General features: G+C 39.0%; 1 protein-coding gene and 1 non-coding gene across 39 annotated transcripts in view; one reads left to right on the forward strand and one right to left on the reverse strand.

Moving 5' to 3' along the window:
• The window catches only part of Jakmip3 (Janus kinase and microtubule interacting protein 3), a 158,259-nt gene that overhangs the window by 31,865 nt on the left and 107,541 nt on the right, over nt 1-18,853 (forward strand). The gene's annotated exons all lie outside the window — the stretch shown is intronic.
• On the reverse strand, nt 2,404-2,539 carry LOC111754551 (small nucleolar RNA SNORA70). The gene has a single exon (XR_002789226.1). It is a non-coding gene; the product is annotated as a small nucleolar RNA SNORA70 (small nucleolar RNA).

An 18,853-nucleotide genomic window follows, 5' to 3' on the forward strand; every position in this document is an offset into this window, starting at 1 on the left:
CTGGCTTTGTACTCAGAGTGATCCTCCTGCCTCTGCCTCCTGAGTACAGGAATTATACACATGTGCTACTTCTTAATGATTACCAATTTTTAGTGTTCAAAACATGAATTACCTACTTGTTCAGTAGGTAGTGTGTACAGCAGGTCTAGCTTGCTCTTGATGGCCTTTTCCTTTACTTCCTTTTTTGTGTGTACGTGTGTTATTTATTCCTATAAGTCAGGCCAAAGGAGAGTGAATCAACTTCTGAAACAGGCCTCGGTACCTACCTTTTGTGTTTCCAGGGATGCTCAGTTAATTTAAGAAGACTTTGGTCTTTATGACTTCCTAGAACTCGTCAGCTGCATGCTACCAGTCTTGGCACAGCAGGCACTTTGTCATGGCACTGCTGTGACTGCAGCATTTCTGCGAAACTGCAAGAAAGAGATTGCTTCTGCCCCAAGTGACTGGTGACAGGTCAGAGTCACAGGCCCTAGACAGATAGCTGCCACTTGCACACAGGGCATGGCCTGCCAGGCTGTGGACTCTCAGGCAGCCACATCCCTCCAGTGCCCAGCCCTTTGAGCCACATGGGGGTCTCTTCTGGGTACCATTGGAACCTGAAGGGTCCTCAGGGTTCTGAAAATGGCTTCAGATGGTTTTCCTTTGGAAATATTTTTTTCTTTCTTTCTTTTTTTTTTTTTTACTTTCACAAAACTAATAATGTCTCAGTGTTGAATTTTTTTAATCTAGAAAAGAAAAAGAGATTTAAAATAAATACTCTTTCAGTACCCACAGCTAAATTATAGAATATTTTTCTTCTCATTTTTTCTAAGACTTTTACATTGTTAAGATCACCTTATCAGTTAGTTTTCTGCCTTTTCCTTTATATGAGATATCACTGTCCTTTTTAGGATTTGTTCTTATTAAGAATTACTTTAAGTCAACATATTTAATTGTGCAGAAACTTGCCTGATTCTATTTATTTATATATTTTGGTTTTTTGTAACAAGGTCTCACTCTGTAGCGCAGGTGGGTCCTGAAATCTTGGTGATCCTCCTGCATTAGCTTCCTGAGGCTGGGATTACAGGTGTGTGCTAGCATGCCCAGCTTTGCTGGATTTTTTTTTTTTTTTTTTTTTTTTGGTCCTGGGAGTCGAACTCAAGACTTCACGTTTGCCAGGCAGGCGCTGTGCCACTGAGCTATATCCCCAGACCGGCCTGGTTAAGTATAGGTTGTTTCCAGCATTTTATTACTATAAATAATCCTGCATTGAACATCGCTGAGCACAAACTTTTCTTTATATTTAGTGTTACTGCTCTGGGGTAGAATTCTACAAATAAAGTTCTTAGTTTGAGGGTTAGATGCAGCATGAAAACTAATGATATATAGTACCAAAGTGCTTCACAAAGAATCATGCCACTAGGCTTTTCTTATCAGCGACACTGAACTCAACTGGCTTAGTACATCTTCTTTGACTTTGAGCCTTCTTTTTTAGTGATAAAATGTACTTCTGACATATGCATACACATGCAAAACCAGGCATTGCTTTGAAAATTGTTCTTATTACTCTGTGTTATCCTTCCTTCCTGCTCCTCCCTGACAGTCAAACACCCCCTAGGCAGGCTCAATCTGCCTCTGCTATTGTAGATTGATTTCTATTTTCTAGAACTTTATTCTAGCAGAATCCTATATATGATTACATATATACATATAGAAGCATAAAGAGACATAATGTGTGTATACATATATATACATACATGGTCTTTTTCTCATGACAATTATTTTGAGATTTATTTATTCTTATCCTCCTCCTCCCCTCCTTCCTCTTCTTCTCCTCCTCCTCCTTTTCCTTCTTTACCTTTATCTTCTTACTGTTTGCCGACTGGTAATTCCTCATATACTCTAGTTTTTAATCCACTCACTGGTTGCTAAGTTTTTCATTACCTCTAACTTTTTGCTATTATGTATACACCTGCAGTAAACATTCATACACATTCTTCTTTTGAGGGGGCAGAGATTAGATTTATTGATTAACTGTTTTAAAGGCAAGGATGGCACAGTGGAAGGCTGCAGGGGTGCAAGACCCTTCATTGGTTCAGGGAACCACAATTGGGATGTATTTCACCCCACAACCATCAGGGATCAACTGCTTCTCAGCCACCGTGTCTTCAAATTTATCCGCACTGAGCTTGAAGCCCCACTTCTTGGAGACATGGATCTTCTGGTGGCCAGTGAACTCGAACTTGGCCCTGTGTAGGGCCTCAATCTGATGTTCCCTGTTCTGCAATGCACATGGACATGACCTGTCCAATGTGAACCCTCACCACTGTGCCCTGGGGCTTCCTGAAGGCACCCCGCATTCCTGTCTGCAGCCTAGACTGGGGACAGCAAGAGATCGATCAGACACTCAAACATCCACTGGGAAACTGTCTCCAACGTCCCTTCCAGCAGCCAATACAAGGAACAGGCTACATACACTACAGAGGAGGTTGCTGTTTGCAAACACAGTACAAAAACATTCTTCTGGACTTGTTGAATGTCTTGGCTTAACATTTTTTAAGCATATTTTTAACTTCTTCAGATACTAAGATACTATGTTTTCCAAAGTGGTTGCTATACCATTTCCCAATCACTACATGAGAATTCCAGTTCTCTTACATTCTTGCGAGTGATTGGTGTGGTCAATCTTTCTAGTTTTTAGTCTAGAGTGAGTGAGGTGTGATAACCTCTTGTGTTGATTAATTATGCTAACATTCTTCTATATATTTACCTGTTGTCTGTGCATTTGCTTTGGTGACAAATCTTTTGTCTATTGTTAAATTAGTTTATCTTTATTGGGTTGTGATATATTTTGGATAGAAGTCTTTTATCAGATTTGTATTATACAAATATCATTCCAGGTGTTTATCAATATTATTGATTTTTTAAAATTTTATTTTAAAGAGGGTAAAATTAAACATAACAAAACAGATCATAAGAAAACAGGGCTGGGGATTTAGCTCAGCAGCATAAGCACCTGCCTTGCAAGCACATTGTCATGAGTTCAATCCCTGGTACCGGTAAAAAAAAAAAAAAGAAAAAAAAAAAAAAGAAAAGAAAAGAAAACAAAGAGACACAGATTTCAAAGCAAGACAACCAGAGATCTTCACTGTATATCATATTGTCTCTCATTTTCTTCCAAATAGTTGTCCATATCTTCACATACAATGAATTCATACAAAACACAATAGTATAAAACTGATCAGAACAGGATGATGAAGGAATTTAGGTCTTCAATACTAGACAATAGGGAAGTCAACAATAGCTGCCATAGTGTCTCTCGTTCTCTTCAAAATAGCTGTCCATACCTTCATGTATGTTGAAGTTAAACAAAGCAAAACAGACTAAAATCACTCTGAACAAAAAAAAATAGTATTGCTGGATTTCACATCATGACACTACGGAATCAGGACTGGGTACCTTAGTGTCTCTTTTTCTTCAAAGTAGCTATTCATTACATTGTGCATTATATAATCAATTCTTATAAACTGTTTAGAAGTTCTACACATGTATGAATCTCTACATGTATACCTACCCTTTCTGTATTAGAGGGAAAAACAAAACAAGACAAAACAAATTCCTAGAAAAACACAAAATGAAAAAGACATATAAACAATAGCAAAGAGCCCAGAACACTGACAATATAGGCCTTCAAAACAACTAGATTTGTTTTGAACAACTAGCATAACTAGAGTTGTTATTTTACATATTGATCTTCAAGAGTTCCTCAGATCGCCATACAATAATATGCACAATTGTTCCAATCCTATGATTGATAACTGTTTTGTCCCAAGAACTTATGGAATTTGTAGCACAATCATCTTAGCTATCCTAAGTGTGTTTATATAATTTTAGATATTTTTTCTTTTCCTTTCCTTTTTCTTTTTCCTCATTTTCCCTGAGATACTATTTTTCCCCTTTAAGCAGATTCTTACCCTTTCACTGTATTCTTATACTTTCACTGTATTTATTTTTTTGTATTTTATGCACTCTTACTATTTCTTACATTAGGGACACTATACGGTATTTATACATGTGAGTTTATTTCATTTATGAGTATGGTCTCAAGTTGTACCCACTTACTTATAAATATCTCGATGTGATCATTCTTTGTAGCAGAGTAATACTCCATTGTGTGAAAATACCACATCTTTTTTCATTGTGTGAAATACCACATCTTTTTTCATTGTGTGAAAATACCACATCTTTTTTATCCATTCCTCAGTTGATGGGCATCTAGGTTGTTTCCAAATTGTGCTGTTATAAACATGTGTGCACGTATGTCACTGTGGTATGATGCTTTCAGTTCTTCTGGGAATATGCCTAGAAGTGGAATAGCTGGAACAAATGGCACTTCCAATCCCAGCTTTTTGAGAAATCTCCACCCTGACCTCCACAATGGCTGTACCAGTCTACACTCCCACCAACAGTGCAGGAGAGTTTCTTTTTCCCCACAGCCTCTCCAGCATTTGTTGTTGTTGGTTTTCTTGATCCTGGCCATTCTTTCAGGAGTAAGATGGAATCTCATTGTGGTTTTAATTTGCATTTCTCTAATGACCAATGATAATGAACATTTTTTCATGTATTTATTTGCCATTTGTATTTCTTCATCTGAGAAGTGCATATTCATCTCAGATGCCCATTTTTGGCAAATTGACTTCTTGTTACTCTTCCCAAACCCAGCATGGCTTGCACTGGCTCATGGGAAGGGAAATTGGCTCATAATATTAATTCACATATAATTGCTTCTTTTGCCACTCCCCATTCTTTTTTTTTTTTTTTTTTTTTTTTTTTTTTGTCTTTTTGCTTTTTATTGGTACTGGGGATCGAACTCACGACTGCCTGCTTGCAAGGCAGGCACTTATGCTGCTGAGCTAAATCCCCAGCCTCTCCACTCCCCATTCTTTTTGCTACTATTTTCAGTTATTTTACTCTTATATATGTTACAAATCCTATGGTGCATTGTTACTAGTTCTGCTGTGCATAATCTGTTCTCTTTTAAAGGGATTAAAAGTAAGAAAAATGGTTTTCATATATATCCTCAATTTTTTTTCTACCGTTTTGAATATTTTTAATATATTTGCGTAGATTAAATTTCTGCCTGACAGCTTCTCCTCTGCTTGAAAAACTTCCTTCAGGACTGTTTATAGTGCAAAGCTTGTGCTCCCTAAATCCTTTCAACTTGTGCTGGTCTAGAAACTGTCAATTTCACTTTATTCCAGCTTTATATATAATTAATATAGCATTCACATAGCACACAGTTCACTCATTTAGGTGTGAAATCAGGGAGTTTTAGCACATTCATAGAACTGTGCAGTCATCTCTACAAATTTAGAACATTTGCATTACCTCCAAAAGAAACTCCGAATCCTTTAACAGACACTTTCCACTTTTCCATGCCTCAGTCCATGATGACTGTTACTCTTTCTTTCTCTATAGATTCATTTCTTATAGGCATTTCATATACCCAGAACCATACTGCATGTAATGTTTTATGTCTGTCTTCTATTGCTTGGTGTAATATTTTCAAGGCTCATCCATGCTGTCGCATCATTTTTTTCTACTGCTGAATAGTACTTCATTGTATGGGTACACCACATTTTGTTCATCTGCTCATAAGCTGATGGACATTTGGTTTGTTTCCACCTTTAGCTATCGTGCATAATGCTGCTATGAACATTTTGTGAACGAGTGTTCAAGTAGACATAGTTCTGTTCTTCTGAGTGTAGACCTGGGCATGGAATTGCTGGGTCACTCCTGGTGCTTCTGTGATTAGCAGTGAGAGGAACTACCAGCTGTGTTTGAAGGAGTTACAGCATTCTGTGTTCCTGTGTGCTGTACATGAGCGCCTTCCTGCTCTCGCCCTGCTCTAACTGTCAGTACTTGACCTCTGCCTCCTCTTGATGTGGAATCCTGGGCCCAAGAGACTTTTTTCTCCCACCCCAGGGCAGGTACTTTTTGCTGGTTCTTTTTTTTTTTTTTTCTTTTGTTCTTTCTGGGTACCGGGAATTGAACTCAGGACCTCAGGCTTTCTCGGCAAGTGCTGTGCCACTGAACTAAATCCAGGCCCCTTTGCTAGTTCTCGTATACAAAAATTTCAAGTTTTCATTTGATTCCTGGGAGTAGCAGGAAGGAGGACTTTACGGAGAACATCCCCCACAGTGACTCTGCTGTCCTTCTCTTAGTGGCATAAAGCTGTGCTGTGAGACAGGAAGGCTCTGGAAAGTGAGAAGCACCTGTACTGGGCCCCAGTGGCAGCTGAGCCTGGCAGGCCCATGCCTCTTGGGACTCTCGTGGTCTCTGCTCCGCTCTCAGTCTGTCCTGTATGCTCCTGCTCCAGGCTCCCAGCAGTAACTTTACGGCTCCAGCTAGTCCTAAGAATACTAGCTGCCTTTGCCCTTTAGGAATTTGTTAAAATTTAGGCTGACTTAGTTTATCTTTGTCTCTATCATGTCTCCTCTTGTGTTCTGCAAAGGTGAATGGTTTGTGTGACCTGTCTCTCCTTAAGGGATTTTGTCACAGTTTGGAATTCAATACTCTTGGGTGCTTTAGCTCTTTAATGACTTTCAGAGCATGTGCGGTTTCGTAGATCATGTGACTTTTTTGTTTTCAGGATGAAAATGATGTTATCTTCAGATTTTCTGCAACTTAAGCAGAGGGGTGTTTTTCTCATGATTTTTAAAATCACTTTTATTTCTGTTTTTCCTTTTTGTCAATTCTTTTGATAGTTTCCAGTATATCTATTAAGATTTTACTGTTTTATTAAATTTCACAACATTCTAATACAGTGAGGATATTTTTTGTTGTATTTACTGCAAATATTGTTTCAATGCTTCTTGCTTCCTAATTGAACTATTCATCTATAAAGATATGTAACATTTTGGCATGGTGGAACCCACTGATCTTTCATTTTGGGTATTCCTTTTATCTTTTTTAAGCCTGGGAAGGCTGTCCTCTCTGGAGATTGATAAAGTGCTCCTTTTTACTTGTTCCCAGTAGTTTTAAAGCTCCTCCCCCCTTAATTCTCTTTCATCCTCTTAGAATTTATTGGTAAAAGGCAACATTCCATAAGTTTACTTTTCTTTCACAAATGTTCAACTAATTCCATCAATATTTATGAATAATAGTCTTCCCTTACCCATTGAATATATTACATTGTTTTTTTTTTTCTTTGAGGTACTGGGGGCTGAATGCAGAGCTTTTGAATTGCGTTATATACCCAGCCTTTATTTACTTATTATTTATTTATCGGCAGGATCTTGCTAAATTGCCAGAAAATGCTCAAACTTATGATCCTCCTGCCTCCTCCTAGAATGCTAAAATCACAGGCATGTACCACTAAGTTTGAGACATACTATATTTTTGTAAGGCAAGACCTACATCTGGACCACCTGAACTTTTTCCATCATCTGGCCATTCATGTGGATTTTCCTTCAAATTTAATACAAGTACATTATTTAGACTTGAAAAAAATTGTTTTTCTGTTAGAAACAAAACCTGCTATCTCCCTCCCCAGTCTATTTCAGGCTGCTCTCTCTTAGCACCTCAGTCAAAATCCTCATGCCCATAGTTGTGTTTTGTTGCTGCTGGACCTGCATAACCTGTTGGGGCCTCATGAGACTGAATGTTCACCATAGTAACCACAGGTCCTTAAGTAACCTGAGCTCCCGCTGTGAATTGTGACATGAGGCTGTGTGTGCTGACGGCACAAGTGAGCTGCAGGAGGAGATGACCCTGCCCCTCTCCTGCCCCAATTCCACCCCCATCCCTCATGTCACCGCCTGTGACTTCTTAGGAGATTCCTACTGCAGGCTCCTTGAGGAAAAGGATATTTAGACCTGGTTTTTAGGTGGCCCTGTGTGATGCGTAGGTACCACATGCCAGTGAAGTATCACCACATCCCCAGTTCTGGTACTGATATCCATGTTTGTTTTCTATTGCTGTTGTAACCACAAATGTATCTTTTAAAAATATTCCAGCTAATATCTCCTCAGAAGTCCAGGATATAAAACCAAAGCGTTGGTGGAGTAGGAGGACTACACTCCTTTTTAATGATTCCGGGTCTTTTTCTTATTCATTTATGTTCTTGGCAATTTAGCCCCTTCTGATTGTTATGTGTATCCACTTACACTACTGAATTTGGTTATTAAATCTGAAATTCTTTGAGGATCCTCTATGTAGAGTATCGTGTCATCTACCAATAATGATAATTTACTTCTTCCTTTCCTATTCTTATTCCTTTTCTTTCTTACTCTTGTCTAATTGCTCTGGCTAATGTTTCCAGAACTGTATTAAATAAGAGTGGTGACAGTGGGCATCCGTTTCTTGCTTCTGATTTTTTAAAAATTTTATTTAAAAGGAAAAAGAGAAAAAACAAAACAAAACAAAGCAGTGTAAGGGTACAATTAATACAGAACTACAAAAAGAAAAAAAAACAGTAAGAAATCACCAGTTAATAGATTACAATTATCATCCTAGAGACAGTTGCTCAAGTCACAGTATCAAAGCATACAAAGTGGACATTCAAACAGTGAGACTGCAAACAGTTGTGTTCAATGATTCAACCAAAAACATTAATATGTGCATCTATTTAACACCCCTAAACACACTTCTTACTTCTGATTTTAAAGTGAAAGCTTTCAGCTTTTGTCTATTATAATGGCTGTTGGTTTGTCCTAGATGGATTTTATCAGATTGAGATAAAGACTATTTATTCCAATTTTCTGTAGGTTTTTGTCATGAATGGGATTGGATTTTTCAAAATACTTTTTTTTGGCATCTATTGAGATGATCATAGTGTATTACATTTATTGATTTTTGTGTGTTGAACTATCCCTGCATTTCTGGGATGAGTCCCACTTGGTCATGGTGTATTATCTTCTTGATGATTTGCTGCATTCTATTTGCCAGTATCTTTCAAAATTTTTTTAAAATTTTTTTTATCAGTACATGTTCACAGTATATAATGGTTTCATTGATTATGGGGAGTCGTACACACATATTTTCATTCTTTTTATATCCCTTCCCCTTTTCTTCCTCCCCAAAAAAATTATTTAAAAGATTATTTAGTGAAAAATTATTTAGTGAAAAAGTCCATTGAAGAGGAATGTACACATTCTCATAACATGTAAAATATAACATGTCTGAAAGATAAATTTTTATGTGATTCTTTAATGTCAGACTTGTGATCCAGAACTTCTAATGGGATTGTAAATGTTGCAAACTGATGGCAGTAGTTCCTGAAGCAGCTGCTAGAGTAAAGATAAAGCACCAAGATGGTATCATTGTGGAAAGTCCCATTATCTCTTTAACTAAAATGTTAAAGTTTCTGTTCTATATCATGGAATTCCAGTAATGAAAATCACATCTGACATTAAATAGGAGCTTTGTTCATGTATATATCATATTATTAAGAAATTGAAAGCAATTTAAATGGCTTTGCCAGTATCTTTCTAACTGTGGGAATACTGCTTCCCTTTTAATTTCATTAAAGAGTTGAAGGAGTAGTGGCATTAGATCTTCTCTAAAGTTCTTGGAGAATTCAGCAGGAAATCCAACAGGACCTGGACTTTTCTTTGTTGGTAGGTTTTTAATTACATCTTCAATTTCATTGACTGATGTGTTATTTAGAACCTTTATATCTTCTTGATTCAGGTTTGTTAGTTCATATGTATTTAGGAATCTGTTCATTTCTTCTGTATTTTCCATGTAAGTTCTTGAAGTAAATATTATTAGTCTTCTGAATTTCTGCAGGATCTGTAATGATTTCACCCTTTTAATTCCTAAATGCATGAATTTGAGTCTTTTTCTTTTTCTTTTTCTTTTTTTTTTTTTTTTTTTTTTTTTTTTTTTTTGCTTTTTTTTAAAGGTTGGCTAAGGATTTGTCAATTTTACTTAGTCTTTCAAAGAACCAACTCTTTGATTCATTGATTCTTTGAATTGTTTTCTTAGTTTCCATTGCATTAATTTCTGCTCAAATCTATTTCTTCCCTTATAACAACTTTGGGCTTGACTTGCTTTCTTGTTCTAGATGCTTGAGGTTCAACGTTACATTATTAGTTTGAAGTCATTTTGCTTTTCTGATGTGAAATTTACTACCATAAATGTCCTTTTGTAGAACTGCTTTCAATGTGTCCCACAAGTTCCAGTGTTTGTATTGACATTAATCGTTTAATTGTAGAAACTGTGTAATTTTTTCTTTAATTTAATGTGACCCATTGGTTTTCAGGAAGGCATTGTTTAATTTTTATGAGTCTACAAAGTTCACTTTATTTCTTCTTCTTCCTCTCCTTCTCCTCCTGCTCCTTCTTCTCCTCCTCCTCCCCCTCCTTCTTCTTCTCCTTCTTCTTCTCCTTCTCCTCCTTCTCCTCCTTTTCATCCTTCTCCCCCTTCTCCTTCTTCTTTTTGTACCTCAAATTGAACTCACAACCTTGCACTTGCCAGGCTGGTATTTGTACTGCTGAGCTAAATCCCTAGTCCCTCATCTCATTTCTTTTGCCATTGATTTCCAGTTTTATTTCACTATGGTCTGATAACATATGGGATAATTTCAGTTTCTTTGCATTTACTTAAGCATATTCTGTGAACTAATATATAGTCTACTTTGGAGACCATCCCGTGTACAGTTGGGAAAAATGATCAGGGTAGAACACTCTGTAGACAACTACTAAGTGCATTTGTTGAAAATTTTGGTTTAGTTGTGATATTTCTTTGTTGATTTTTTGTCTAGTCGATCTATCTATTTGTAACTGCGGAGTATTGAGGTTCCCCCATTATAATTGTATTAGTGCTTATTTGATTTCTCATGTCTGTTAATATTTCTTTACATATAGTTGGATGTACTGTTATTTGGTGCATATATATATATATATATATATATATATAGTTATCTCTTCCTCTTGGATTGTTTCCTTAACAAGGATGTAGTGGTCTTATTTTGACCAGTCTTGGCTTGACAGTCACTTTGTCTAAAATAGTTCCCGTTTTTCTGGGTTCCCGTAGTATGGGGTATTTTTTAAAATTCTTTGACTTTCAGTCTATAAATTTCTTTTTGAGTTAAATGTGTTTCTTGTATGGAGTACATTATTGAATATAATTTCCTGACCTAGTATGCCAGTCTGTTTTTTTGATTGATGAGTTGAGACCATTTGTATCATTAATATCAATGGTTATAACCGATATATTTTGACTTTTCCCTGTCATGTTATTTTCCTGTTGTGCATTCCTTTTCTTTCCCCTCTGTTTAATTACTTTCCCTATCTGGTGAACTGATTCTGTTGGCATCCATGGAGTTTGAGGCTTCATTACTTCTTTCTAGAATGTCCTTAGAACATTTTGGAGTGGTGGTTTGTAGTCATGAATTTCTTCAGGTGTTCTTTGTCATGGAAGTATCTTAATTCTCCATCCATTTTGAAAACTAGTTTTTCAGGGTACATGAATCTTGGTTGAAGGTTGTTTTTGCTCAGGGCTTGCAATACTTCACTCCAAGAACTCAGTGACTTAAATATTTGTGTTGAGAAATCTGCTGTGATTCTGGTGAGATTCCCTTTACAGGTGATTTTTTTCTTCCTAACATCTTTGCCAAACTGCTGGTGCCATTAAAAAGTTATGGGGTGCAGATATGGAGACAAAGGTCATACAAAGTAGGAGCCTGAAAGACAGTGGGGACTCATAGCAGTCTAACCAAAATCATGTACAAGATGACATATACATTACACTTGCTTTTCAGCAATAAAATATAAAGTTCTTTTTAAAACAGATCCTCATCTAGACTTTAGTTGAACTTCCAGGAAAGATAAGAATAATAGTTGCACTTTGAAATGGATTGTTCCAAAGAAGAAAAGGGAGGGCTGCTTTTATCTATTTGTCCACCCATCCATCCATCCATTCATCTACCCATCTATCAGTCCTCTCTCTCTGCCCTCTTGCCTGTCTCATCTCTCTATCTGTCCACTTATTTAGATTGGTTATTTTGTGTTCATCTCAGTTAGGAGTGTGAGAAGAAAGAACCCTGAGTCTCACTGGCTTCCACAGTAATTTTTCTGAATTGAGGCCTACACTGTTCTGGGTTATTATGACCTTGGCTTTAGCCTGGGGGTGCCACCCTCAGCCAAGACTTCCTGAGAATGCTGAGCAAAGTTGTGATGCCAGATCACAGCCACCTTCTGAGTTGGCCTGGCATTGACATATGCAGAAACACACCCCCAACCCCCGCACACACACACATGGAGGTTTCCTGCTTTGAATCCTGCATCCCAGTGCTATCATTTTCAAACAATTTTCATTAACACTTGGGAGACACTTAAAATGCTCAGTGTTCACTTTATAAAGTGTAGGTTACTGCCCTTGTATCCTAAAAGGAACTTGTAGATAATTAATATGACCTAAGCCTTCCTCCTTGAACTATATGAAGAGTTATGTATCCCAGTGATAACCTTTCAACCAAATCCAGGCAGTGAAGTCTGTTTCTCCACACAAAAGAGTGATCATTATAGTCATTTAGTATAGCATCTGGCTTTTACCCTGGGAAGAGCACTGGCAAATTTGAGTCACATCTGTTATCTAACTGAAATTGTTAATAATATAGGTCCAAGATTCTTTGATCAAAAAGTTGCAGCAGAATTTTTGCTTCTGGAAAGACAGAGTAGACATGTTGTCTCCTCTTTTCTCATTAGTACAATCAAAAGCCTTGGACATTCAAATAAAAAACAAATATCAGAAAACAACAAAAGGCAAAGAGAAGAAAGCAGCCAAGTAGGATCTGGAGACCTGGGGAGCAACATATCCATGAGCTCCAGAGCTTTCTTTTTCTGGCATGTATCCCAGTTTTGGAGTCAGAGAGGCTGGCCACTTGGAACCACCAATAGACACAGACAGAACAGCCATGGCGAAGCCTGCATTCTTTACCAAGGGACTAAGAAGGGGGCAGCCTGGTAGTAGATGCTTCAACAAGGAGGATGTGCAGGTGGCAACTAGGTACGTGAAAAGATGCTGTCCTTAATTACTAGGGAACTACAAGATAATATTGCAGTGAGATATTAGCTATCAAAATGCACAAAAATTAAGAAGCAAGACATCAAATGCTGGAAAGAATGCAGAAAAACTGGACCCCCACCAGTAAAAATGAATGGGTTATTGATTCTTGCATCAACCTGGAATAATCTCCAGAGAGTTACTCTGAGTGGAAAAAACCAACCTCAGAAGGTTGCATACTATAGATTCCCCCTTCTGTGACACAGTTGTAGTGGCAAAATGCTGCAAGTGGGAAGCATATCAGTGGCCTCCTGGGACTGAGGAGGGGATGGCGGGGAGGCAAGAGACGTGAGTATTCAAGGGATCCTTTAGAGGAGACGAATGTTCAGTGCCTCAGTTGTCTCCATGTCTGTACCCTGGCTGTGATCTAGTTGTATAGTTTTCAAGATGTTCCTTTGGAGAAACTGTGACCTAGGTTCTCTCTGGTTCCTCTTGCAACTGCATCTCTATGATGAACTCAAACTAAAAAGTTTATTTTTTTAAAAAAAGTGTCATCCCTGGCTCCCATTCATTCTAACTTCATAAGAGGCAGGAATAGCATTGGCTGGAGTCTTGAATACTCCACAGCAGCACCAAACAAATTATTTGTTCACCAGAAAGCATACTTTTCTTCCCATCAAATTTCACTACATTGTTTTCTGCAAGCTCTATTTCTGATGAAAATTTGTAAAGATTAACACAAATTGACTTTGTTGAAAAATTTGCAGTTAGAAATAAAAGTTATAACTCAAATTCTTGATAATTCTAATATGTTTTTTAGGAACTTCTAATACCACTATGCCCACTTCTAAGTGTTGCTGTCAGTTTGTCGTGGTAAGCACGTCACACATCCATCTCCACCTTGGCAAAGTGTCTCATTGATGGTCGTAATAGAGGGACATCTCAGGAGAATTCCACCACTGATTTTCAAATAGTGTCCAAATGGAACTTTGTCACTATTGTCAAGGAATGGTGCTGAACTGATATGCTACTTCCTGAGAATTTGCAGAAAAACATTGCTGTAAAAACTGAGATATGGGTGAAGTTGAATGTAGTTCTACTTGGAAGGTAGGAAGGTTTCTCAGGATAATGCTAATAGCTATGCTGTGAGAGTTGGTGCCTAAACTTAAAGATCAGGGAGGAAACTTCCTTAGCTGTCCAGGCCTGATGATGAGCAGCTCCGGCAGGTGCCTGGCCATTCTGTCTTCTGACCTGCGAGTTGGGCCCAGGTGCATTGGAACTATGTCGTCAAAACCAAGAATTTTTGAGAAAAGCCTACTTTGATGGCTGGCCTGTACTTTGCTTCCTCTCTGGAACTTTGACTTCCTGAGTGTTGTGGTTTGTGTTCCTGTGGCCCGGCCCCAAGCCTCATGCAATCCTAGATGCGACCAAATCTAGTGTTTTGACTGGTTGGTTGTCTAGCGCTCGTATTGAATGTGTGAGTGTTTCACATGCCCAGGGGAGGAGTCAGGATAAGGTTTATCTGTGGGAGGAAGGTGTGACTGTCTCTCTTGCCCGTTCAAGCCTGCTGTTTGGTGTGGTCCCGCCATGCCACCTTGCCACCTGGAGCCAACTGAATATGCACTGAAACCGCCAACCATAAGAAAGAAACCTTTCCTTCCCATACCTTGGGCGTCAGATATTTTGCCTCAACCATGAGTGGAAAAACATAACTAACATACTGAGTGAATCATCTGCTGGGCAGCTGTGCCCTGCAGAGGCCAGAGAGGCCACTGTTGAGTCTCTCCAGGAGCAGCTGTGCCAGCAGAAGACAGGAGGTTCTGTTTATCACTCAGAGCCGCCGTCTATTTCTCATTCCAACCAGAGGTCAAAGGATAGTTACTGGGTAGTGAGAGTCTTGGCTTAGCTTTCCAGCAGCCCTGGTTTTTAGGGCTCTCTCTTGTGGGATACTCTGGCTGTGTCTGCTTTCAATTGTCCAGTATGGCTGCTGCTCCACATGTGACCTCGGCCTCTGTCCTCTGGAAGACACACCTACAGGTTGCTGTCATGTGTCCTTCCATGGGCACATGCTGCACTTGTGGGAAAGCCCCAGTGCACTTACTCGAGTTGTCAGTTCAAGCCTGTAGCCAGGATTAGCAGGACCTTGGAGTCAGGCACATTTTGGATTTATGCCGAATTGCTATTAACATGTGTACTTAGCTGGGCATGGTGGGACACGCCGGTAATCCCAGTTACAAGGAGGCTGAGGCAGGATGTGTATGAATTTGATTCCTGCCCTGACAGTTTATCAAGACTCTGTCACAAAGCAAAAAGCAAACAAACAAACAGAGCCTAAAAGGGCTGGGGATGTAGCTCAGTGCAAAAACAAAAATAAGAACAAAAGAACCCCACAGGTTCTTAACATGAATGACTCTAATTCCTCATCTGTGACATGGGGCCTGAGCCTCTCCTTGAGTTTTGGTAGCCAGGACCACATGGGGAATACATCTGACATCTAGCAGCTTGCTCCTGCACTGGGTGAGGATGGTGGACCAAGTGCCAAGGTCTCCAAGTCAGGCAGAACTGAGTTAGGTGACATGTGACTTATCTTTGATTCTACAAGTGTAAGTTAGAGTCAGTAATGATCTGTACCCTAAAGTTGGCATTTGTGGGTGACCCAGTCCATGTGGTATGGTCCCCAGCTAGGGTATGACATGGATTGTCCATTGTTGCTGGTTAGGACAGGAGTAAGGCAGACCTGACACTGGTCCAGGGCCAGAAGACCCCCATCCAGACTCTTTTGCCTTTTCGTTGGGGCGCTCATGTTGATCTCAGATGCCTCCCACCTGGCATTTCATCTTTCCTTCTTCCTTACCCTAACCCTCTCCCTCCCCTAAGCACCCAGAGCCCAGGCACTGCTCCCAGGGCCCCCACCTCCTTAAAGTGATGACTCGCTAACTTCATTTAGGAAACTCCTTCTCCCACCCCATTAAGGCTCCCCCTTCCCTGGGTTTCCAGGCATGGATCTGATTTTTCTGCTCACCAGTGTTTACATCCAGGTATGAATGGCCTGTTGATTTCTCTTCTGAGTGATATTTCTGTTTTCTAGGAAAAATATACTACAGTGGGCAAGGTGTATCTATTCAGGATCATCTTGAGGCCCTCACCTGTTCACCCTGGGGTATGGACACCTCCAAAGCTGTGTTCTGTGGGCAACATGGCCTGCTGTGAGGAGGCACTTGGCCCATGCCCTGTGTCTCTGTTCTTTCTCCTCACTGTGCCACTCTTGGGACCACTACAGAACTGGACCTTGGACTTGGTGGGTCTATGTTGTGCCCTTCCTATGGGGTCACCTGAGTATCTCTGATCCTCCCCTGGATGTCTTTTTCCACACTTGCTCATACTTTGGTTTGTTTGTTTGTTTGTTTGTTTGTTTTACATTAGTATAAATTTGTAGTGTATAATGTTTACATTCTTTGCTGGGCATGGTGTGCACACCTGTAATCCCAGAACTCGGGAGGCTGAAGCAGGAGGACCACTGTGAGTTGGAGGCCAGGCTGAATTATATAGTGAACTCAAGGCTACCCTGCACTATTCAGAGAGACCCTGTCTCAAAAAACAGCAACAAAAAAAGTTTACATTCTTTGTGGGGAGTTGGTGCGTGTGCATAACACATATTAATTCCTTTTTTAGTTTAAAAAGCAAAACAGGAAAAAAATGATATAGAATTTGGAAAAAAGTACAAAATTAACACTAGTTAATATATTGCATATTGTTATCTTTTATAATTGCATAAGTACCTCCTGTGCTGTTAGAATGTCTAATGCCATCTGATTTTGGAGGATGGCATGTTTTTTACCTTTTTTATTTACAAGAGAGATCAGCCACAATGTCATTTAAGGGATTATGGGTGTAGTTAGTTGAGGCCTCCATATACATCATATAACCTTTTTCTGGACAAGAGCTGACAGGTCTCAGTGACACATATTGTCACTGAAATATCTGTTCAGGATATATGTGCACCCATGTTTGTAGCAGCACAATTTGTAATAGCCAGATTCTTGGAAACAACCTAAGTATCCTATCCATCAAGGAATGGATAAAAAAGATGTGGTATTTTTATACAATGGAGTACTAATCAGCGATAAAGAATGATCACATTGAGATATTTATAAATAAATGGACACAGCTTGAGGCCATACTCATAAGAAAAATAAATCAAACTAATATGTATAAATACCAAATAGTTTCCCTAGTGTAAGAAATGGTAAGAATACATAAAGTGTGTGGTAATCATGACTCCCCATTATATTGCTTTGAAGCCTTATAATGTTTTCATTCATTAGTTGGAATGGTTTTATTCTGGGTTGTTTGATTTTATTGTCTGTGATGGTATGAACAGCTATTCTGAAGAAAACAAGACAACATAATAGCTAGTGATGATTTAATATCATCTTGTTATGAAGTCCCACCAAGCTTTTGTTGTTCTGTCTCCATCGGTTTTATCATGTTGTATCTCACTGGATTTTGTTATATGTGATAGTATAAACAAAATTTTGTATAGACAAGGAGATAATACAATAACCATCGTTTGTTTTCTGTTAGTTGGTTCTGAATACCCTGGTTCGTAATACTTTCATTCTCTTGAATGGTTTCACACTGTCTTGATATGTTTGATGCTACAATATACAAAGTTATACTCATATATTTCAAGGAAAGAGACACTATGGTAGCTACTGTTATGTTGGGTTATCTTATGGTGAAACGCTATGTTGCTCAAATTGTTCTGTTCTGACCTGAGTTGTCATGTCCACTTTTATCTTAATCTTTTGGGGAAAAAAAATAGCTGTTCAGGTTACAAGATCTAGGCACAAAAAATGATCAGTCAAACAATGTCAGCACAAACTATTCTTTTTGATGAATGAACAGAGATGAGCAGTATAGTTATCTATCTTACATACATATACATACACACATTTATATATGTATACTTACATGCATATAATTCCTTTTTTCATCCCCTTTCATTTTTCTTCCTGTCCCCTCCATTCATCTTTTGATCTTCTTTCTTTTTTTTCTATACACGTTTGCAGTATATAATGTTTACATTCCCCGTGTGGAGTTAGTATGTACATGGCACATCTTAATTCCTTATCTCATTCCTTTTCGCTTCTCTGTTTCTCTTCCCTCCACACTTCAAACTTCCATGGAAATGAGTCATCAGAGGCATCCTTTCTTCTGCGTAGTTAACCAGGAAAGAATCCAAGTCAGATGCTGTCAGCTTTTCTATAAGGTCACAAAAGCTCCCTAAGACATCACCCTTAAAGGGCCAAGAACTCGCATGGATTACACGGGTGAATTGGTGGGAAGTTTGTTTGGATGTTGAGGACTCTTGCTGATTTTTCACTGTGCTCTAGGTCACGTGAGCATGTCAAAGCATGAGTTCCCAGCCTGGACATTAAATAAACCTGGAGACCAGCAGGCCGGTGGAGAGGGCCGCCTTCTCCAGACTGCCTGTGGTGAGCAACATGAGGTTTACGGCAGTCATTAAGCCAGAGCAGACGCACATTCATCAACCATAAAGCCTTGACCTGACACAGTACAGCAGTGCAGCCAAGCGCTTTTGCTGTAGCCTTCAGAAGTATACTTATTTATTACCTCTTCTGAGGCCCCCAAACAAAAGATAGGCAGAATGTGCTATTAATTTAAATGACTTCCCCAGTGAAAGCATAAATAAGTGGTCCTGGTCTCTGATGGATAGGGAATCCCACTCCCGTCCAGGGTAGAAACACTTCTGCTGCTGTGAGAGCTAAGAAGACCTTGGATTCAAATGCTCACCCTTTCTGGACACACCTGGGAACAGGGGTCAGCAGCACCGTGGAGA

The sequence above is a fragment of the Cavia porcellus genome, unplaced genomic scaffold (assembly GCF_034190915.1).
Source record: "Cavia porcellus strain 051 isolate PalLab524CR breed Dunkin Hartley unplaced genomic scaffold, mCavPor4.1 scaffold_2, whole genome shotgun sequence".
In the NCBI taxonomy this organism is placed as follows: domain Eukaryota; kingdom Metazoa; phylum Chordata; class Mammalia; order Rodentia; family Caviidae; genus Cavia; species Cavia porcellus.